Genomic DNA, 19936 nt, shown 5'->3' on the forward strand with positions numbered 1-19936 from the left:
TGCTTAGACCTAATCTCAAGACTCCAATAAATCAGACCCCTTTTTTGGGGTGGGTCTTCTAATAATCTAATTTAATTCCCATCTTAGGGTTTTGAAAAGCTGTTCTGGCTGTCTAGAACTCCCCTCCCTAAAATCTTTGCGCAATTGGTGTCCTTTTTATCATCCAAGACTCAGCTTAAAAGTCACCTTCTCATAGAGGCCTGTTTTGACCACCCATCCAAAGTAGCCACCTCCTTTAAACCTTGGTTTATTTTCTTTATAACATTTATCATTTTGTCATCAACTTGTTTATTTGTTTACTTTTTAATTTTCTGTCTCACCCACCAGGATGCTTCATGAAAATGAGGGCCCTATCTATGCTCTTCACTGCAATATCTCTACAGTGCTTGGCACATGGTAGGCTTTCAGTGGATACTTGTTGAATGAATGAAAGCTTAAATGAATTAATGAATGAACCCTGGCCGGTTTGTCTCAGCGATTAGAGCATCGGCCCATGGACCAGAGAGTCCAGGGTTCGATTCCCACTAATGGCAGGTGCCTTGGTTGCAGCCTGTCCCCGGCCCCGGTTGGGGTCATGTGGGTGGCAACCACTCGATGTGTCTCTCTTGTGTGGATGTTTCTCTCTCTCTCTCTTCCTCCCTCTCTCCCTCCCACTCTATCTGAAGATAAATGCAAAAATGTCGTAGGGTGAGCATATAAAAATATGAATGCATGAATGAATGAATGAATGAATGAATCCATCGATGAAGGAAGGACAGAAGAAGAGACTTACCAGCAGAGAGGTCAGTATGTACAAAGACCTGAGGTTGAGAGTATAGGAGGCTCAAGAGATTAAAAGAGCTCAGAATAATTATCATGAAGTGTGCTGAAAGTAAGCTGAGCACAATGAGGCTGGAGAAAAGGAGAGATAATGGAGAATGTTGGGTTTCAGACTCTCTCCCAAATTCCACGTGAAGTTATTGAACGGTTGTTGTTTTTCCAGCTTTATTGAGATATAATTGACAAATAAAATTATAAGATATTTGAAGTGTATATCATGGTGATTTGATATACGGTTACCTAGTAAAAGGTTTGATTCCCAGTCAGGGTACATGCCAGGATATCAAGCTCAATCCCCAGCAGGGAACTGTTCAGGAAGCAGCTGATCACTCTCCCTCTCCCTTCCTCTCTCTCTCAAATATCAATAAAAGCATTTTTAAAAAATTATACAACACAGTTATCACTATAGTCACCATGTTTTACCTTAGATTCTGGAAACCATATTCATCTTATTTATAGGTGAAAGTTTGTACCCTTTTATCAACCTCTTCCTATTTTACCCATGCCCAGCTCCTGGCAACAGCTTTTCTACTCCCTCTTTCTGAGTTTGTCTTTTTGTGTTTTTTTTTAGGATTCCACATGTAAGTGATACCATGCAGTACTTGTGTTACTCTGTCTGGCTTATTTCATTTAACATAATGCCCTCAGATTCCATCCATGTTATTGCAAATAGCAGAATTTTCCTCTTTCTCATGATGAATAATATTCCCTTGTATATACATACCACATCTTCTTTATTCATTCATCTGTGGATGGACACTTAGGTTGTCTCCATATCTTGGCTATTGTGAATAATGCTGCAATGAGCATGGGAGTGAGATCTCTTTGATACCCTGCTTTCATTTTCTTTGGATAAACACCCAGAAGTGGGATTGCTGGATCATATGGTAGTTCTATTTTTAACTTTTTGAGAAACCTCTCTGTTTCCCATAGTGGCTACACCAATTTACATTCCCAACAGTGCACAAGAGTTCCCTTTCTCCACATACTTGCCAACACTCCTCTGTCTTTTTACTGATAGCCATTTTAACATTTTAAACAGGGAAGGGACTTAATCCAATATGCATTCTAAAAAATCTCATTCTGGGTTCTGTGAGAATAGACTACAAGAAGGCAAAATTGAGAGTGAGAAAGCCACTGATAGGTGCCAGTTAGAAAACACTTGAGCCCTGGCCGGTTTGGCTCAGCGGTTAGAGCGTCGGCCTGCGGTACAGAGAGACCCGGGTTTGGTTCCCGCTAAGGGCATGTACCTCGGTTGCAGTTTGTCCCCGGCCCTGGTTGGTCGTGGGTGTGGCGGCCACTTGATGTGTCCCTTCACATCGATGTTTCTCTCACTCTCTCTCTCTCTCTTCCTCTCTCTCCCTCCCGCTCTATCTGAACAAAAAATGGAAAAATGTCCTCGGGTGAGGATAAAAAAAAAAAAAAAAAAAAGAAAACACTTGAACTCGTCCTCCTGCCCTGGCATGGTAGCTCAGTTGGTTAGAGAATTGTCCTGATACACCAAGGTTAGGGTACGATCCCTGGTCAGGACATATACAAGAATAAACCAATGGCCCAGCTGGTGTGGCTCAGTGGTTGAGCACTGACCCACACACCAGGAGGTCGCTGGTTTGATTCCCGGTTAGGGTACATGCACAGGTTGTGGGCTTGATCCTCAGTGGGGGGCATGCAGGAGGCGGCCAATCAATGTTCTCTCTAGTCCATGTTTTCATCTCTCTCTCCCTCTCCCTTTCTCTCTCCCTAAAAATCAATAAAGAAAAAAACAAAAAACAATGAATGCATAAATAAGTGGAACAAAATTGATGTTTTTCTCTCTCTGTCTTCCTCTCTCTCTAAAAATAAATACATAAACACAATATAAATAAATGACCTTGTCCTCCCAAGATTGGACAAAATCTTGGACAAATGATAGTGATGATGATGGGAAGAAGTGCATAGAATCAAAGGTATTTAGAAGATTATCAACAGGACTTACGGATGAACTAGATGTAAAGAGTGAGGGAGAAGAGGTACCAAGAATAACTTTCATATTTCTGACTCAGGCAGATTAATGGTGTCATTCTCTAAGGTTATATAGAAGGAGGAGCAGGTTTGGGAGAAAGATGCTATGTTCATTTTTTAGACATGCTCCCTTTGAAGCACCCTTGGACTACCCAGTGGCGATATCTAGGTCTGGAGCTCAGGAGAAGGCCAGGGCTGGAAATAGATTTGGGAGTTGTTTGAGCAAGGATGGAAAGTAGATCCATGTTGAGCTCACCCAGGGAAGGTGCAAAGAGTGAGGAGAGAGCCCAGAGCTATAGTGACAGGAAGAGGGTAGGTGGGAGAGAAGGACTGAGAGAGTAGGAAGAAAACTAGGAGGGTCATGGGACAACGGAGAGCTGACTTGCAACAAGAAGGAAGTGGTCGAAAAGTTGAACTTGGGAAAGAATAAAAATAACATTGCCTGAGCCAGTCAGTGATGAGCTTTTCCTTTGGCCACAGGGACTGGTTTTGGCATGGACATGGGACCACTGCAGACCACAGAGACACAAAAAGATTGGTAAAGAAAATTTCTGCCCTGGCCGGTTTGGCTCAGCAGTTAGAGAGTCACAGGTCAATTTCCGGTCAAGGGCACATACCTCAGGTGTGGGTTTGATCCTCAGCCCTAGTCGGAGTCATGCGGGAGGCAACCAGACACATCAATGTTTCTCTCTATCTCTCCCTCTGTTCCCCCTCCCACACTATGTAAAAAGAATCAATAGAAAAATATTCTTGGGTGAGGATTAAAAAACTAAAAAGTAAAATAAAATAAAAAGATTTCTTACTTCCAAGAGTTACCAAGAGACACTTTTATTGTTGTTGTTATTAATCCTTACCCAAGGATATTTTTCCATTGATTTTTGGATAGAGTGGAAGGGAGGGAGGGAGAGAGAGAAATATCAATGTGAGAGAGACACATCAACTGGTTGCCTCCCACAAGATTCCGACCAGGGCTGGGGAACTCAAATCTGCAACACAGTTATGTGCCCTTGACCAGGAATCGAACCCGAACCCTTTGGTGTGCAGACCAATGCTCTAACCGCTAAGCCCAAACTGGCCAGGGCACCAAGAGACACTTTTGCTGATGCTTTTCTTATTATCATCATCGTTACTGTCATTATTATCATTCCAGTTACTTGACTCCAAAGAACTTTGAATTTAGTGACATTGAAATGTATTAATCAATTAAACAAACACTTACTGGGAGTCTACTACGTACCAGGTACTGTTAGAGGAGTTGGGGATACAGCAATAAACAAGAGAGAAGAAGTGTCTGCTCTCATAAAACTTAAATTTTACTAGAGGAGACGAACAGTAAATAAATAAATTTGCAGTGTAAAGCAGTTATTCATATGGAAGAGGGAATAGGACGAAGAATATAATAGAAAGGAAAACATGACGGTGGGAGCTATTTTAAATAGGGTAAGGTGGTCAAGGAGAGCTTCACTAAGGAGGTGATATTTGAGCAGAGACCTGAACAGAGGAAGAAAGGAGCCCTGTGAACATCTAGAGCAATGCTGTCCAATAGATATATAATAACAGCCACATGTGGGTTTTCAAATTTTCTAGTAGCCACATTAGAAAAGGAAAAAAGCAAAGATCAGTAGTTTCCAGGGGTTATGGGGGAGAGAGGGATGCATAGGCAGAGCACAGAGGATTTTCAAGGCATGAAACTATTCTGTATGCTAAATACATGATCCCCTATCATACATGTGTCAAAACCCACAGAATATAGTCGATGTTCTCTCTCATCAATGTTTCTATCTCTTTCTCCCTCTCCCTCTCTCTAAAATCAATAAAGAAAAAAATTTAAAAAACACCATACAATGTACAATACTGAAAGTGAACCTTAATATAAATTATGGACTTTGGATAATACTGATGTATTAATGTAAGTTCATTGACGGTTCCAAATGTACCACTGTGGTGTGGGATGTTGATAGCAGTGTTGATAAACGGTGTACAGTTTATAGGTGGCAGGAGGAGGCATATGGGAACTCTCTGTATTTTCCTTCAGTTTTGCTGTGAACTTGTAAAACTGCTCTAAAAAATTAAGTATATCTATTTATAAACAATTTTTTTTCCTTTATTGATTTTAGAGAAAGAGAACATGAAAGGGAGAGAGAGATAGAAACATTGATGAGAGAACATCAGTTGGTTGCCTCCTGCATGCCCCCAACTGGGGATCTGGCCCACAACTTGGGCATGTGTCCTGGCTGGGAATCAAACCGGCAACCCTCTAGTGCATGAGTCGACGCTCAACCACTGAGTCACACTGTCCGGACTAAAAAAAATATATATATATATAAATACATATATATATATATATTTAATCCTCACCCGAGGACATTTTTGCACTTATCTTCAGATAGAGAGGGAGGGAGAGAGAGAGAGAGAGAGAAACATTGACATGAGAGAGACACACCACACAACCCCAACCAGGGCTGGGGACAAACTGCAACTGAGGCACATGCCCTTAGCGGGAACCGAACATAGGTCCCCCAGGTCCATGGGCCAATGCTCTAACCTCTGAGCCAAACCGGCCAGTGCTAAAGTATATTTTTTACAAAGTGAAAAGCAATGGGTACAATTAATTTTAATTATATATTTCAATAATATAGTTCAAATATCTGCATATTCAGTACTCACAAGCCTACATTTCTTTTATTTTTAATATGTCTTTGTTAATTTTTAGAGAAAGGAAGGAGAGAGAGAGAGAAACATGGGTGTGAGAGAGAAACATAGATCGGTTGCCTCTTGCACCCACCCCGACCAGGGATCGAACCCTCAACTGTGCCCTAACCGGGAACTGACCACTACCTTTTGGTTTACGGGACATCGTTCAATTAACTGAACCACATTGGTCAGGGCACAAGCCTACATTTCTAATATATCTAAAATATTATCATTTCAAAAGGTAGTCAGTACTTAAACCCATTAATTCTGTTTTTAATTCTCCCTTTTGTGTGTGTGTGTGTGTAAACTAAGTCCTCAAAACCTGTGTGCATTTTACTCTTGTAGCGCGTTACAGTTCAGAGTAGCCACATTTCAGCAGTCACACGTGGCTAGTAGCTTCCACATGGGTTGATGTAGACAAAGAACATTTCAGGCAAAGGAAACATTAAGTTCAAAAGTGCTGAGGCAGGAATGGCAAGAATACGGTTGTGCTTGAGGAGAGCCAGCAGGGACAGAAAGGAGTGAGGAGTGGGTGTGCGGAGTGGTAGGTGAGGCTGGTGAGGGACAAGGGCAGGAGCTAGACCCTGGTAGGTCTGATGCAAAGCAGTTTGGGAATCATTCTACGTGTGACTGGGAAACCATGAACGGGTTCTGAGCAGGGAACACATTCTGTCCCTCTGTGACATGAAATGCAGTGCAGATGTTCTTTATCATTATACTGTTTCTAATTATAGGGGAGGCAGTGAGGGGCCCTATATCCCTCTTGCCCAGCACAAGAAAACCAGCTATCTCTCCAATTTCACATTTGTGAACTAGAGGCCCAGAGACTAAGGAAGGCCTGCACCAGGGTGCACAGTAAGTCTTCTCTTGTTATTGCTAATGGGGCATGCGCAGGATCAGCGGACTTTGTGGGGATAGAAGCCAGGCCGGAGTGAGCTGAGGAGTGGGAAGGAGATGGTGAAGTTTGGCAGTGAAGGGAAGGAGAAATGATAGGGTAGCATTGTGGGATCCGGAGCTGAGCGTTGGTTGCTTGTTTGTTTTCAAGCAAGGAAAGACTTGAGCATGTTTGAATACTGATCTGAAGAGAGCAGTAGAGGGTGAGGGGGCGGGAAGGGCGGATCACGGGTGCTGTGAAGTTCCTGAAGAGGTGGCAGGGACCACTGGACAGTGGAGGAAGGCAAAGCGGTGGTGTAGGTAGATCTGGGGACCTGGTGGCGCAGGATTAGCTGCCTCTGTTCCAGCCTTCTACAGCCCCTGTCCTTCCACCATCTGGATTCCTGAGACCTGTGGCTGGCTCTGCCTGCTGCACTCTCCTCTCTGCTTGTCACTCTCAGGCCCCAGACCAGAGACGACCCTGTCAGGGGCTGCTGCCCACCATTTGCCACTTCTCCCTCCACTCTGAGATCCTGTGCTCCTGGGACTGCTGCCGACAACCTGCTTTTTTTAAACACTCTTCCTCTGCTATGCTCTTGTCCCAACTCCTAGATGCTGAGTCACTCTCCCTTCCAAGCCTTCTGCATGAGCCTCCTGGTCTGACATACAAAAGTGAAACATCTACCATGTGTTGAACCCTCAAATGCTTCCCAAATATCAGTCTATTCAGTCCCTACAACTCCGCAAGGAATATGCTGTCATTAATGATCCCATTTTACGGACAAGGAAATTAGGGTTCAGAAAGCATGTGTCTTGTGCAAGGTCTCATAGAAAATGCCTTAGGGAAGATTTGCCCAAGTCTGTAAGCTTCAAAAACTGGCATTCTGTGATGCCACACTGTCTTGTAGATGTCAGGAATAGAGCTAGACATTTTGCAGATGTTTCCTCGGGTGGGCAAAAGGACTGTGGGCATAAGCACCAGAAAATGGGACTCAGCCATGGGGATTGGTTCCACGGGAGAACCATAGAATGTAAGCCCTATGAAGGCAAGGCTTGTGCCTGTTTGGTCACTGCTATATTCCCAGTTCCAGAATAGTATCTGGCACATAATAGCGCACAATAAATGTCTATTGAATGAATGAATGAATGAACTCTGGCCTCTAAGAGGGCCTGATCAAAACACTAAGATGAAATCAGGCAAGAGTACAAGGCAGGGACCAAGAACCGGAACTGGCCCAAGTTAAGGCTTGTTTATAAGAAAAAGACAAAGGTCCAGGATTCTTCCCCAACCCAGTTGGAGGGATCTCATAAGTCAAGCCTAAACCGTACAAGACATTGCATTTCTTGAGCACAATAATCAATTCAGAGAAAAACACATAAACAGCTGCTTTATTCTACATATGATTCCATTATATGGATGTATTATAATTAATTTCACCAGTATCCTATGAATGGACTTTTAGGTAATTTCAAATTTTTTGCTATTACAAATAATGCTGTCTTGAATAACCTTGTATAAATGTCAATTCTCACAGATATGTCACATCTGAAATATAAATTTCTAGATGTGAAATTTTTGAATCAAAAAATGTATGTCATTTCTTGCCCTAGCTGGTTTGGCTCAGCAGTTAGAGCGTTGGCCTGTGGACCGAAGGGTCGTGTGATTGATTCCTGGTCAAGGACCCACTGGGGTTGGGCAGGAGGCAACCAATTAATGTGTCTCTTTCACATTGATGTTTCTTTCTCTCTCTCTACCCTTCCCTCTTTCCATTCTATTTAAAAATTAATTTAAAAATATCCTTGCATGAAGATTAGCAACAACAAAAAAAGGTATATGCATTTTTAATCTTCATAAATATTGCCATATTGCCCACCATTGAGGTTGTACCAATTTATACTTCCTTTCAACATGTGTTAGTTGATCTGCTTATCATATTCAGGCCAAAACACTGTTGCCAAAATTTTTGACCCTTGATAGTCTGATAGGAGAAAAATGAAATGCCACCAAGAGTAGTTTACACTACTTTAAAAAAATTTTTTTTTCTCTATTGATGTTGGGGGGGGGGGGTGGAGATAGAAACATCGATGAGAGAGGACATCAATTGGCTGCCTCCTGCTTGCCCCCACTGGGGATTTGGCCCACAACTTGGGCATGTACCCTGACCAGGAATCAAACTGGTGACCTCTTGGTGCATGGGTCAACGCTCAACCACTGAGCCACATTGGCTGGGCTACACTATTCTTATTATAAATGAGAATGACCATCTTTTCATGGATCTAAAATGTTGTTTTTTAAAATCCTACTACTTTTTTTTTTTTTAATCCTCATCCGAGGACATTTTTCCATTTTTTGTTCAGATAGAGAAGGAGGGAGAGAGAGGAAGAGAGAGAGAGAGAAACATCAATGTGAAAGGGACACATTGATTGGCCGCCACCCGCACGACCCAACCAGGGCTGGGGACAAACTGCAACCGAGGTACATGCCCTTAGCGGGAACCGAACCCAGGTCTCTGTGGATCGCAGGCCGACACTCTAACCGCTGAGTCAAACCAGCCAGGGCGCATTTTCTTTTAATGTAGCACTTTTTCAAGGTCAGCCTCTCCTTTTTTATGGCTACTTAGTATGAAATTTATTCTATGCAGTAATTTATTTTACTATTTGCTCTTTGACACTTTGATGATTTCCAATTTGTTAAACTGAAACAATGCTACAACAAATTTTCTTCTACATGTGCTATTATTTCTTTAGGCTTATTCCTATAAGTGGTCTTTGGCTGCTTTAAATCATAAACTGGTTTGAAGCTAAGTAGGTTGGTGTGGGATGGGAAAGGCTTCAGTTTAAGAATTTTATCTACTGTCTTCAGCACATAAAACATACCCACTTACCAATTTGTTCTTAAATCCGAACTTCCTTCATATCATAAATTGCTCTGCATCCCCCTGAACAAATGACATTACATCAGTGGTCAGGGCACATACAAGAATTAACCAATGAATGCATAAATAAGTGGAACAACAATTCGATCTTTCTTTCTCTCTAAAAATCAATCAATAAATTTTTTAAAATTATGCCATTAGGTTGGAGGCCACAATCTCTATATCCTCTCCAACAGGCTTTTATTCACCTTCATTTAGTAAACATTTACCTATTTCTATTTCCTATCAGATGTTGGGGAGGTAAGGGAACCCTTGCATTGATGTGCTTAGTAACAGATGTTGATTTGCAAGATATTGGGTGGCAAAGGGTAGAATATTTCAGTGTTTGGCTTAGAAAAACTCAGGCTGAAAACTGAAATAGTTTGTCTGCTCCACATACTTTGGTTGTTGTTGCTTTTAACTTAAAAAAAAAAAAACTTTATTGAGATATAGTTTACATGCAATAACATGCACCCATTTTAAGAGTCTGGTAAGATGAGTTTTGAGAGCTATAACCACAATAAAAAACAGAACATGCCCATCACCCACAAAGCTCCCTTATGTTATTAATCTTTTTAAAAACTTATTTTGAAATAATTATAAATTCCCAGGAAGTAGCAAAGACAGGTCTCGTGTACCCTTCGCTAGTTTTCCCCAGTGGTTACATCTTACATAATTACAGTGCGATACGAAGAGCAAGAAATTACAATTGTACAATGTGAATAAATAGCTCTGTGTCATGTTATCACCTCTCAATTCCGGCAACCACCACTGCAATCAAGATGCAGAACTGTCCCGTCACCACAAAGAGCTCCTTCACGCTGCCTCATGTCACACTCCCCACTCCTCCCACATCCCTTTTCCCTGGCAACTACTAATCTGTATTCCATCTCATAATTTTGTCTTTTCGTTAGGCAGATGGAATTATACAGTATGTGACATATCGAGATGGCTTTTTTTACTCAGCCCTTGAGATCCATCTAAATTGTTGTGTATTAAGTTTGGTCCCTGTCATTGCTGCATAATATTCTATGATATTTGTTTCCTAGAGCTAACAAATTAGCACAATCTTGGAGGCTTCAAAACAACAAAAAAGTATCCTCTCACAGTTCTGGAGATCAGAAGTCCTAAATCAAGGCATCGGCAGAGCCACACTCCCTCCAAAGGCTCTAAAGGAGAATCCTTCCTTCCCTCTTCCAGCTTCTGTAGCTCCAGCCATTCCCTGGCATATGGCTGCATCACTCTAATCTCTGTCTCCATCTTCACATGGCCTTCTCCGCTATGTCTGTATCTTCTTTTCTATTTCTAATAAGGACACTTGTCATTGGATATGGGGCCCACTCAAATAAACTGCCAAGCCAAACTGACCAGAACTCTATGATCATTCTTGACATTGGATACAGTGATTCCTCTCACTTTATTCCTTGTTTTAAACATTGTTTTAGCTATTCTAGTTCCTTTGACTTTACCTATATATTTTAGAATATTATCTATACCTACCTAAAAAAGCTTGCTGGGATTTTAATAGGAATTTCATTACTCTTATATATAGATTTGGGTAAAATTGACATCTTTACTATGATGAATCTTCCAATCCATAAACACAGTATATCTCTCCATTTATTTAAATATGCTTTGATTTTTTTTCAAAAGCATTTTGTGGTTTTCACCGTATGAATCTTGTGCATGTTTGATTTATACCTGTGCAATGTTTTTTTTAAATCCTCACCTGAGGACATTTTTGCATTTATCTTCAAACAGAGTGGGAGGGAGAGAAGGAGGAAGAGAGAGAGAAACATCGATGTGAGAGAGACACATCAACAGGTTGCCATCCACACAATCCCAACCAGGGCAGGGACAAACTGCAACCAAGGTACATGCCCTTAGCGGGAACCGAACCCAGGACTCTCTGGTCTGCAGGCCAATGCTCTAACCACTGAGAAAACTGTCCAGGGCTATACCTATGCCATTTTTAAGTGATTGAAAATGGTATTCTATTTTTATTTTTATTTATTTATTTTTTATCCTCACCCGAGGACATTTTTTCATTTTTGTTCAGATAGAGTGGGAGGGAGAGAGAGGAAGGGAGAGAGAGAAACATCGACACAAAAGAGACACATTTAGTGGTTGCCACCAGCACAACCCAACCGGGGCTGGGGACAAATTGCAACCAAGGTACGCACCCTTAGTGGGAACCAAACTCGGGTCTCTCTGACCTGCAGGCCGATGCTCTAACCACTGAGCCAAACCGGCCAGGGCAAAAAATGGTATTCTCTTTTTAATTTAACTTTGGTGTCCATGTGTTCGTTACTAATACATAGAAATACAATTGATTGTTGTATGTTGATGTAGTATCCTGGGACCTTGTCAAATGCACTTATTAGTTCTAGGGGGCTTTTTTTTTTTAGGTTTCTTGGGATTTTCTACATAGACCATCATGTTACAAACAATGACAGTCTTCTTTCTTTCTTTTTTCCAATCTGTATGCCTTTTATTTCCTTTACTACTCTTCTTTTTTTTAATCCTCACTCGAGGATACTTTTCCATTTATCTTCAGATAGAGTGAGAGGGAGGGAGAGAGAAAGAGAGAAACATTAATGTGAGAAAGATACATCAATTGGTTGCCTCCTGCACAACCCCAACCAGGGCTGGAGACTGAACCACAACCAAGGTACATGCCCTTGACCAGAATCAAACCCGCGACTATTTGGTCCATGGGCTGACGCTCTAACTGCTAAGCAAAACTGGCCAGGGCTCCTTCTCTATTCTTATTGCACTGGTTTATTGAACTTCCAGGACTTTGTTGAATAAGATTGGTGAGTGTGGAAATCCTTGCTTTGTTCCCATTCTTAAGGGAAAAGCAAAAAGTATTGAATTTTGTCAAGTGCTTTCTCTTTATCAATTGATTTTATGTAGTCTACTAATATGTTGGATTATATTAATTGTTTTTGAATATTAAACTAGCCTTGCATCCCTAGAATAAATCTCATATGGTCATTGTGCATAGTTTTCACATATATTGCTGAATTCTATTTGCTAGTATTTTGTAAAGGATTGTTGTATCTATCTTCATATTGAAGGATATTGGTCCACAGTTGCCTTTTTGGGGAAGGCAGGGGTATTGTTGTCTTGCTTTGAAAGCAAGTAATACTGGCTTCATAAAATGAGTTAGGAAATGTTTCCTCTCTTTAATTTTCCTAACGTAATTATATAGAATTGGTTAATTCTTCTTTAAATGTCCTGCACTAAAACTATTTGGGCATAGGGATTTCTTTTTGGGGAATTTTAAAGTTATAAATTCAATTTCCTTAATAGTTATAATGCTATTCAAATTATCTACTTCATACTGGGTGACTTGTAGTAGTTTGTGCTTTTTGAAGAATTAGTCCATTTCATCTAGGTTGTTAAATTTATGTAACATTGTTCACAGTCTTTCTTTATTCGTTTTTTTGTTTGTTTGTTTGTTTGTTTTTATCTCTGCAGGATCTGTAGTGATATCTTCTGTTTTATTCCCAATATTAAGAATTCTTCTCTTGCCCTGGCCAGTTTGGCTCAGCGGTTAGAGCGTCCGCCTGCGGTCCGGAGAGACCTGGGTTCGGTTCCCGCTAAGGGCACGTACTTCGGTTGCAGTTTGTTCCCGGTCCTGGTTGGTCGTGCGGGTGGCAGCCACTCAATGTGTCCCTTTCACATCGATGTTTCCCTCTCTCTCTCTTCCTCTCTCTCCCTCCCACTCTGTCTGTACAAAAAATGGAAAAATGTCCTCGGATGAGGATTAAAAAAAAAAAAGAATTCTTCTCTTGCCTTGGCTGGTTTGGCTCAGTGGTTGGAGCGTCAGACCACAAACCAGAGAGACCCGGGTTCAGTTCCTGCTAAGGGCAGGTACCTTAGTTGTAGTTTGTCCCTGGCCCAATTGGGGTTCGTGTGGATGGTAGCCAGTTGATGTGTCTCTTTCACATTGATGTTTCTCTCTCTCTCTCCCTCCCTCTCGCTCTCTCTGAAGATGAATGCAAAAATGTCCTTGGGTGAGGATAAAAATTAAAAAAAAGGCCTGGCCAGTGTGGCTCAGTTGTCGAGCAGCGACGCATGCCCCAAGAAGTCGCCAGTTCGATTCCCGGTCAGGGCACATGCACAGGTTATGGGCCTGATCCCCAGTGGGGTCATGCAGGAGGTGGCCGATCGATGTTCTCTCTCATCGATGTTTCTATTTCTCTCTCCCTCTTCCTTCCTCTCTCTCTAAAATCAATAAAGAAAACTTTTTTTTTAAAAAAAGAATTCCTCTCTCTCTCTCTCTCTCTCTCTCTCTCTCTCTCTCGTCAGTCTTGCTATAGGTTTGTCAGTTTGCTAATCTTTTCAAAGACCAGATTTTTCATTTCATTAATATTCTGTATCTCCTTCCCGACTTTATGGATTTCTGCTCTTTATTATTTCCTTCTTTCTGTTTTTTTTGTTTACTTTGTTCTTCTTTTCTACTTTCTTAAGGTAGGAGCTTAGATTGTTGATTTGAGACTTTTTCTAAGGTAAGCATTTAGTACTGTAAACTCCCCCTCAACGCTGCCTTTCCTATGTCTCAAACATTTGATATGTTGTGGTTTCAATTTCATTCAGTTTAATGTACTTTTTATTTCCTTTGAGACTTCTTCTTTGACCTAAAGATTGGAAATGTGTTACTTACTGGTAAACAAAGGGCGCTGTGGCGGCACGGGGTCCGGGATGTGACCGCGGGCTGAAAGTGCCGCAGTAGCTTCGGCGGGTGCAGCTACATCGATGGCTTCGAGGCTCCAGGGTCTTTACAGATTGAGGAAGAGGACCCGATCCCCTCCTTCCTCAGGTCATAAGAAGCTGGCCTTGGTGCAGTAGGAGCTTGAAACAATGGAGGAGCAGAAAGTGAAGCGAAGTCCTAAGTCTTTTAGTGCCCACTCGACTCAGGTTGTTAATGCAAAAAAAAAAAAAAAAAAATGCCATTCCAGTTAGTAAAAGCACAGGGTTTTCAAATCCTGCATCACAGCCAATCTCTCAGCGACCAAAGTTAAAGAGTGATGAAAGAAAAGACGAAACCTCAGGGTGGAGAAGGAAAAGGTACTCAGTCAACTCCAATTCAGCATTCCTTCCTCACTGATGTTGCAGACGTTCAGGACATGGAGAAGGAGCTTCTCAGCCTTTTGAATGATTTCCACTCTGGAAAACTTCAAGCATTTGGACATGAATGTTCCATTGAACAGATGGAACATGTTCGGGGAATGCAGGAGAAATTAGCTCGCTTGAATTTGGAGCTGTATGGGGAGATAGAGGAACTTTCTGGGGATAAAAGGAAAACAGCTAGTGACTCTAACTTGGATAGGCTTCTGTCTGATTTAGAAGACTTGAATTCTTCCATACAGAAACTCCATTTGACAGATGCACAGGATGTTTCAAACACTTCTGACACTTCCACCAGCTAAAATGAAATGCAGTTGCTGTCTTGTGGTTTGAAGAAAAACAGCATTCTTTACTTTTCCAGCTGAATCCAGTAGCAGAATCATCTTCCACAATAAGGAGTTCAAGTCATTAAAGTGCAAGTGCAATGATTGTTTTCACATAACTGCTTCTAGTAAATCCAAGGTGCTGAATTCACCATAACTGGAGACTGAGGCCTTGTCGAAGGCTTAATCCGGAAATGAGGTACAGAGGTTGTGCTGCTATGCTTATTATTGTTGCCTTCTGAGGTTATACTTGAAATTCATTGTGCTGAATGTTTTTGACGGGGCTGATGGATTTATGCCTCCTGTGCTCACCAAATTTATTCCACCGTTGATCTAAGTTGATGATGCCCAGGCTTTTGTGGCAGCTCAGTTTCAGGTTACGTTCGACAATCAGTACACACACTGGTGTGTTTTCCAGTGCCAGTGGTAACAAAATGTGAAATGAGTATTTGTGAAATTTGCTATTTTTAATAAAGTGATTGTTTAAAAAAAGAAAAAGAAAGAAATGTGTTACTTACTACCTGTATAGAGATATTTCTGGAGGTTATCTTCCTAATTTGAGTCCATTGTAGTCATATATTCTGTATAATTTCAATTCCTTTAAATTTGTTGAGGTTTGTTTTATAACCTGATATGGTTGATCTTGGTATATGTTCTGTAGATGCTTGAAAAAAATGTGTCTTCTTCTGTGGTTGGGTAGTGTTCTATAAATATTGATTACATCCTGTTGGTTAATGGTGGTGTTGAATTCTATCTATGTCCTTATTGATTTTGTCTAATAGTTTTGTTTTTTTTTATCCTCACCCAAGGACATTTTTCCATTTTTTGTTCAGATAGAGTGGGAGGGAGAGAGAGGAAGAGAGAGAGAGAAACATCGACGTGAAAGGGACACATTGAGTGGTTGCCACCCACACGACCCAACCAGTGTCAGGGACAAACTGCAACAGAGGTACGTGCCTTTAGCAGAAACCGAACCCAGGCCTCTCTGGACCGCAGGCCAACACTCTAACTGCTGAGCCAAACCGGCCAGGGCTATTTTGTCTAATAGTTTTATCAATTGCTGAGAGAGGTGTGGAAGTCCCCAACTGTAATTGTAGGTTTGTCTATTTCCCCTTTCAGTTCTACCTATTTTTATTTTGCAGCACTGTTTTTAGTGCATACACATTCAGGTTTGTTATGTGTTCTTGATGAACTGATCTTTCTTTCATTATGTAACAGCCCTCTCTTGCCCTAGTAATTTTCTTTGCTTTCAAGTCTACCTTATCTCATCTTATTATAACCATTCCTGCTTCTTGTGATTAATGTTTGTGTGCTGTATCTTTTTCTATCCTTATACTTTTAACCTTATATCATTCTGTTTAAAGGGAGTTTACTTTAGATATCATATAGTTGAACCATATTTTTAAAGAATCCACTGCCAGACTTTGCCTTTTAATTGGCCTATTTAGACCATTTACATTTAACACAATTACTGATAAGTTAAGGCTTAAGTGTGTTGTTTAATTTTTTTGTTTTCTGTTTTTCATTTTTAAAATGTTTTTCCTTTACTGACTTTAGAGAGTGAGGGAGAAATAGAAACATTGATAAAAGAGAATATGGATTGGCTGCCTCCTGCATTACCACCCCCTCAACCCCCCACCCCTGCCTCCACCCCCGACTGGGGATCGGGCCCAGAACCTGGGCATGTGCCCTGACTGGGAATCGAACCAGTGACCTCTTGGTGTATGGGTTGCTGCTCAACCACTGAACCACACCAGCCAGGCTGTTTTCTATTTTTCATTTCTCTGTCTTTTTTTTCCTGTGTACTGTGGGTTACATGAACTTTTTTTTTTAGAATTACATTTTGATTTAAGTATAATATTAAGTACTTAATTTTACACTTAAGTATAATAGTATTTTAAGTATAATATTATTATTATTATTTTTTAATCCTCACCCGAGGACACTTGCATTTATCTTCAGATAGAGCAAAAGGAAGAGAAGGACAAAGAGAGAGAGAGAGAGAGACATCAATGTGCGAGAGACATATCTAGCAGTTGCCACCCACACGACCCCAACCAAGGCAGGGACAAACTGCAACCAAGGTACGTGCCCTTAGTGGGAACTGAACCCAGGACTCTCCAGTCTGTGGGCTGAAGCTCTAACCGCTGAGCCAAACAGGCCAGGGCTAAATATAACATTCTTATATAGCTTTTTCAGTGGTTGGTCTAGTCCACTAGTGTTGGCATTTTACCAGTTCAAGTGAAATCTTAACTCTCATTATGTCCCTATTTATAACGTAATTCTGTTAATATTTTCTCTACATATATTGAAAACATTAGATAATATTATAATTTTTTTTTTTTGGTACGTGCTCCTAGTGGGAACCGAACCCAGGACTCTCTGGTCCGCAGGCTGACGCTCCAACCTCTGAGCCAAACTGGCCAGGGCGACAATATTATAATTTTTGCTTCTACTGTCAAACTTAGAACACTCAAGAGAAGAAAAGTTCACTGTATTTCTGTATATTTGCTTTCTCTTGTCCTTTTTTTATACCTAATATCCCAAGGTTCCTTCTGTTACCATTTCCTTTCTATTTAGAGAACTTCCTTAACAATCCCTAAAAGGTACATCTGCTGGCAATTCATTCACTTAATTTTCTTCATCTAAGAGTGTTTTGGTTTATTCTCATTTTTGAAAAATGGTTTCACCAGGTATCAGATTCTAGGTTGACAGTTTCCTTTCAGTTTTTGAAAATGCTATGCTACCTCCTTCTGGCCTCTATGGTGTCTGACAAGAACTCTGCCATCATTTGAATTGTTTTCTCTCTATAGGTAATGTGCCATTTCTCTCTGGCAGCTTTTGAGGTTATTTTCTTGTCACAAGTTTGACTATGATGTGTCTTATCACTGGTTTATCCTGTTTGAATTTTGCTCGGCTTTGTGAACCTGTAGGTTTCATCTTTTGCCAAATCCGTGGAAATTTCAGCGTTATTTCTTTGAATACTCTTTCTCTTCTTCTTCTGTGACTCCAGGGACATGAGGGTTAGATCTTAGTCCATGTTCCTGAGGCAATGTACTCAAAAAAATTTTTTTCTATCTTCTTTCTGTTGTTCAGATTGGGTAATTACTAACTTTCTATTTCCAAGTGTATGATTATCTCCTCTGTCCTCTCCTTTCTTTTGTAGAGTCCACTCACCGAGTTTTTATTTAAATTAATGTATTTTTCAGTTCTAAAATTTCCACTTGGTCCTTATTTATATATGATACTGCTTTACCAAGACTTAATATTTCTTTGTTGAAAATTACTATTTTCTCATTTGTTTCAAATGTTTTTGTCATTGAACACATCCTTTTCAGGTCATTCTAACATCTGTGTCATTTTGGTATCAGGAGTCTACAAATTGTCTTTTATGACTCAAGTTCAGACTTTTCTGGTCTTGTTATGACAAGTCACTTTTTATTAAGACCTGGACATTTTGGACATTGTGTTATAAAACTCTGGATCTTATCTTTCTCTTATATTTGAGCAGGCCTCCTTAATATTGCTTCTGTGGGGAAAGGGGGATGCCGCCTCATTCCTGCCAGGTGGGAACCGAAGTCCAGGTTCTCCACTTGGCCTCCATGGACTCCTACTGCCAGGCAGGGGTGGGAGTTCACGCTTCCTAGGCCTTCAATGATACCACAGTGGCTGAGAGGGCGAGGGTTACCTCTTTACTTCTCCCATGTGGCCTCCATTGATACTGTGGGGAGAGATGGCCTTGTTATTGCTGATCAGTGGTGAAAGTCCTGAGTGGAACTAGGTCTCTTCTGATGCCATCCTAGAGGGGAGAGGAAGTGGTGTCTCATTACAGCCTGGCAAGGGTATACATCTAGTCTCCACTTGGCCTTGGCTGATGGGGGTACAGATGGGGCCGGAATACAGGGAGCATTATCTAAATATTGTCCGTCTTTCTAGTCTGCTCCTTTCCTGGTTCTTTGACAAGAGAAAGCAGGTTTTTTGGGGGGCTCCTGTCTGTACCCACTGGCATTTTTGGGTTGCTGGCTTCTCCAGTACCCAATATGACGTATATGAAGCAAAAAAAAAACCTCAGAAAACTCACTGCTGAATCATTCCTTTGGTCTTGACATCCCTAGCCAGTTTGCCTTCATCTCTTTCAGATTCTTGTTTGTTTTATATATAATGTCCAGGGATTTTAACTGTACTTAACATGAGAAATAGCATAAGGTATGCCTGTTCCATCTTTCTGGAAGCAAAAGGTGCTCCACATATTTTTTAAAAAATTAAAGACATTTAAAAACCACACATTTGTCATAAAAATGTACTTCTGATTTCTCATGAAACATTGAAAGATGTCATCCTGGCTTGCACTTCTGTCTGGTAACAATTGACTGGAGCTGGGCATCCACTGCCCATATAGGTGGGTGATGAGTTCATTGTAGTTCCTGCCCCTCTTGCAATGAATGTATTTATTCTTACAAAAGGCTTATATCCCTAGTTATTATATTACCAACAGAGTCTGAACTTGCTACCTCTGTAGCAGAAGTTGTGTTTGATTTCCAGGGACGTGTTGGTCACAACGATTAGATGCGATACCAGAAAAGGAGCCACTGGCAGGTTCCTTAAAAGATTCTGCTACATCATTTCAGTAGTGTTCTTGCTCTCCCAGCACAATACTGTGTGTTAGCACAGACTGTTCTGAGTGATTACAGTAAAAAAAAAAGTTCCCTCTCTCATCTCAGGAAACAACTAGCTCATTCCTTCTCCTAAGAAACCCCTAATCGTGAAATAACCTAGAGTTATGCTTCCAGCCCATTCTTGTGGAAAGCAGGACAGAGTCAGCCAGTTGGCCCAAGAAACATTAAGTCAGCAGAAGCCTTGGATTCTCAGTGGCTACAAAGTGAAGCCCTGAGGGGAGGTGGCTTTGTGCTCTAAAAGAGCCAAAAATGCTGTTGGTAGCTCCAGTCAGATTGGTGATCCCAGAAATGTGGAAGTTATAATAGTTCTAAGGAGAGGCTTGAAAAATATCTATTTCTCATCATGGATTCAAAGTAGCTCTGTTAACTGGGTCAGTTCTGCCATTTCAGTGTCCAAACCTGTCAGCTCCGGTGGGGAGGCAAAATCACTCTCAAGGCAGATGTTTTCAAAGTTCTGAGTTCAGTGACCCCTTTCGGGGACATGAGGCTTTACAAGCCA

General features: G+C 41.1%; 1 protein-coding gene and 1 pseudogene across 2 annotated transcripts in view; both read left to right on the forward strand.

Annotated features, from left to right (window-relative positions):
• The first annotated feature begins 6274 nt into the window (after positions 1-6274).
• The window catches only part of RHBDL2 (rhomboid like 2), a 138154-nt gene continuing 124492 nt past the window's right edge, over positions 6275-19936 (forward strand). For both annotated transcript variants that reach the window (XM_036257366.1, XM_036257364.1), the window contains exon 1: positions 6275-6369. The gene's annotated coding sequence lies outside the window, so the exon portion shown is untranslated. The remainder of the gene's footprint in view (positions 6370-19936) is intronic.
• LOC118626795 lies at positions 14157-14740 on the forward strand (annotated as a pseudogene).

This window comes from Molossus molossus, unplaced genomic scaffold (genome assembly GCF_014108415.1).
Source record: "Molossus molossus isolate mMolMol1 unplaced genomic scaffold, mMolMol1.p scaffold_m16_p_12, whole genome shotgun sequence".
Taxonomy (NCBI): domain Eukaryota; kingdom Metazoa; phylum Chordata; class Mammalia; order Chiroptera; family Molossidae; genus Molossus; species Molossus molossus.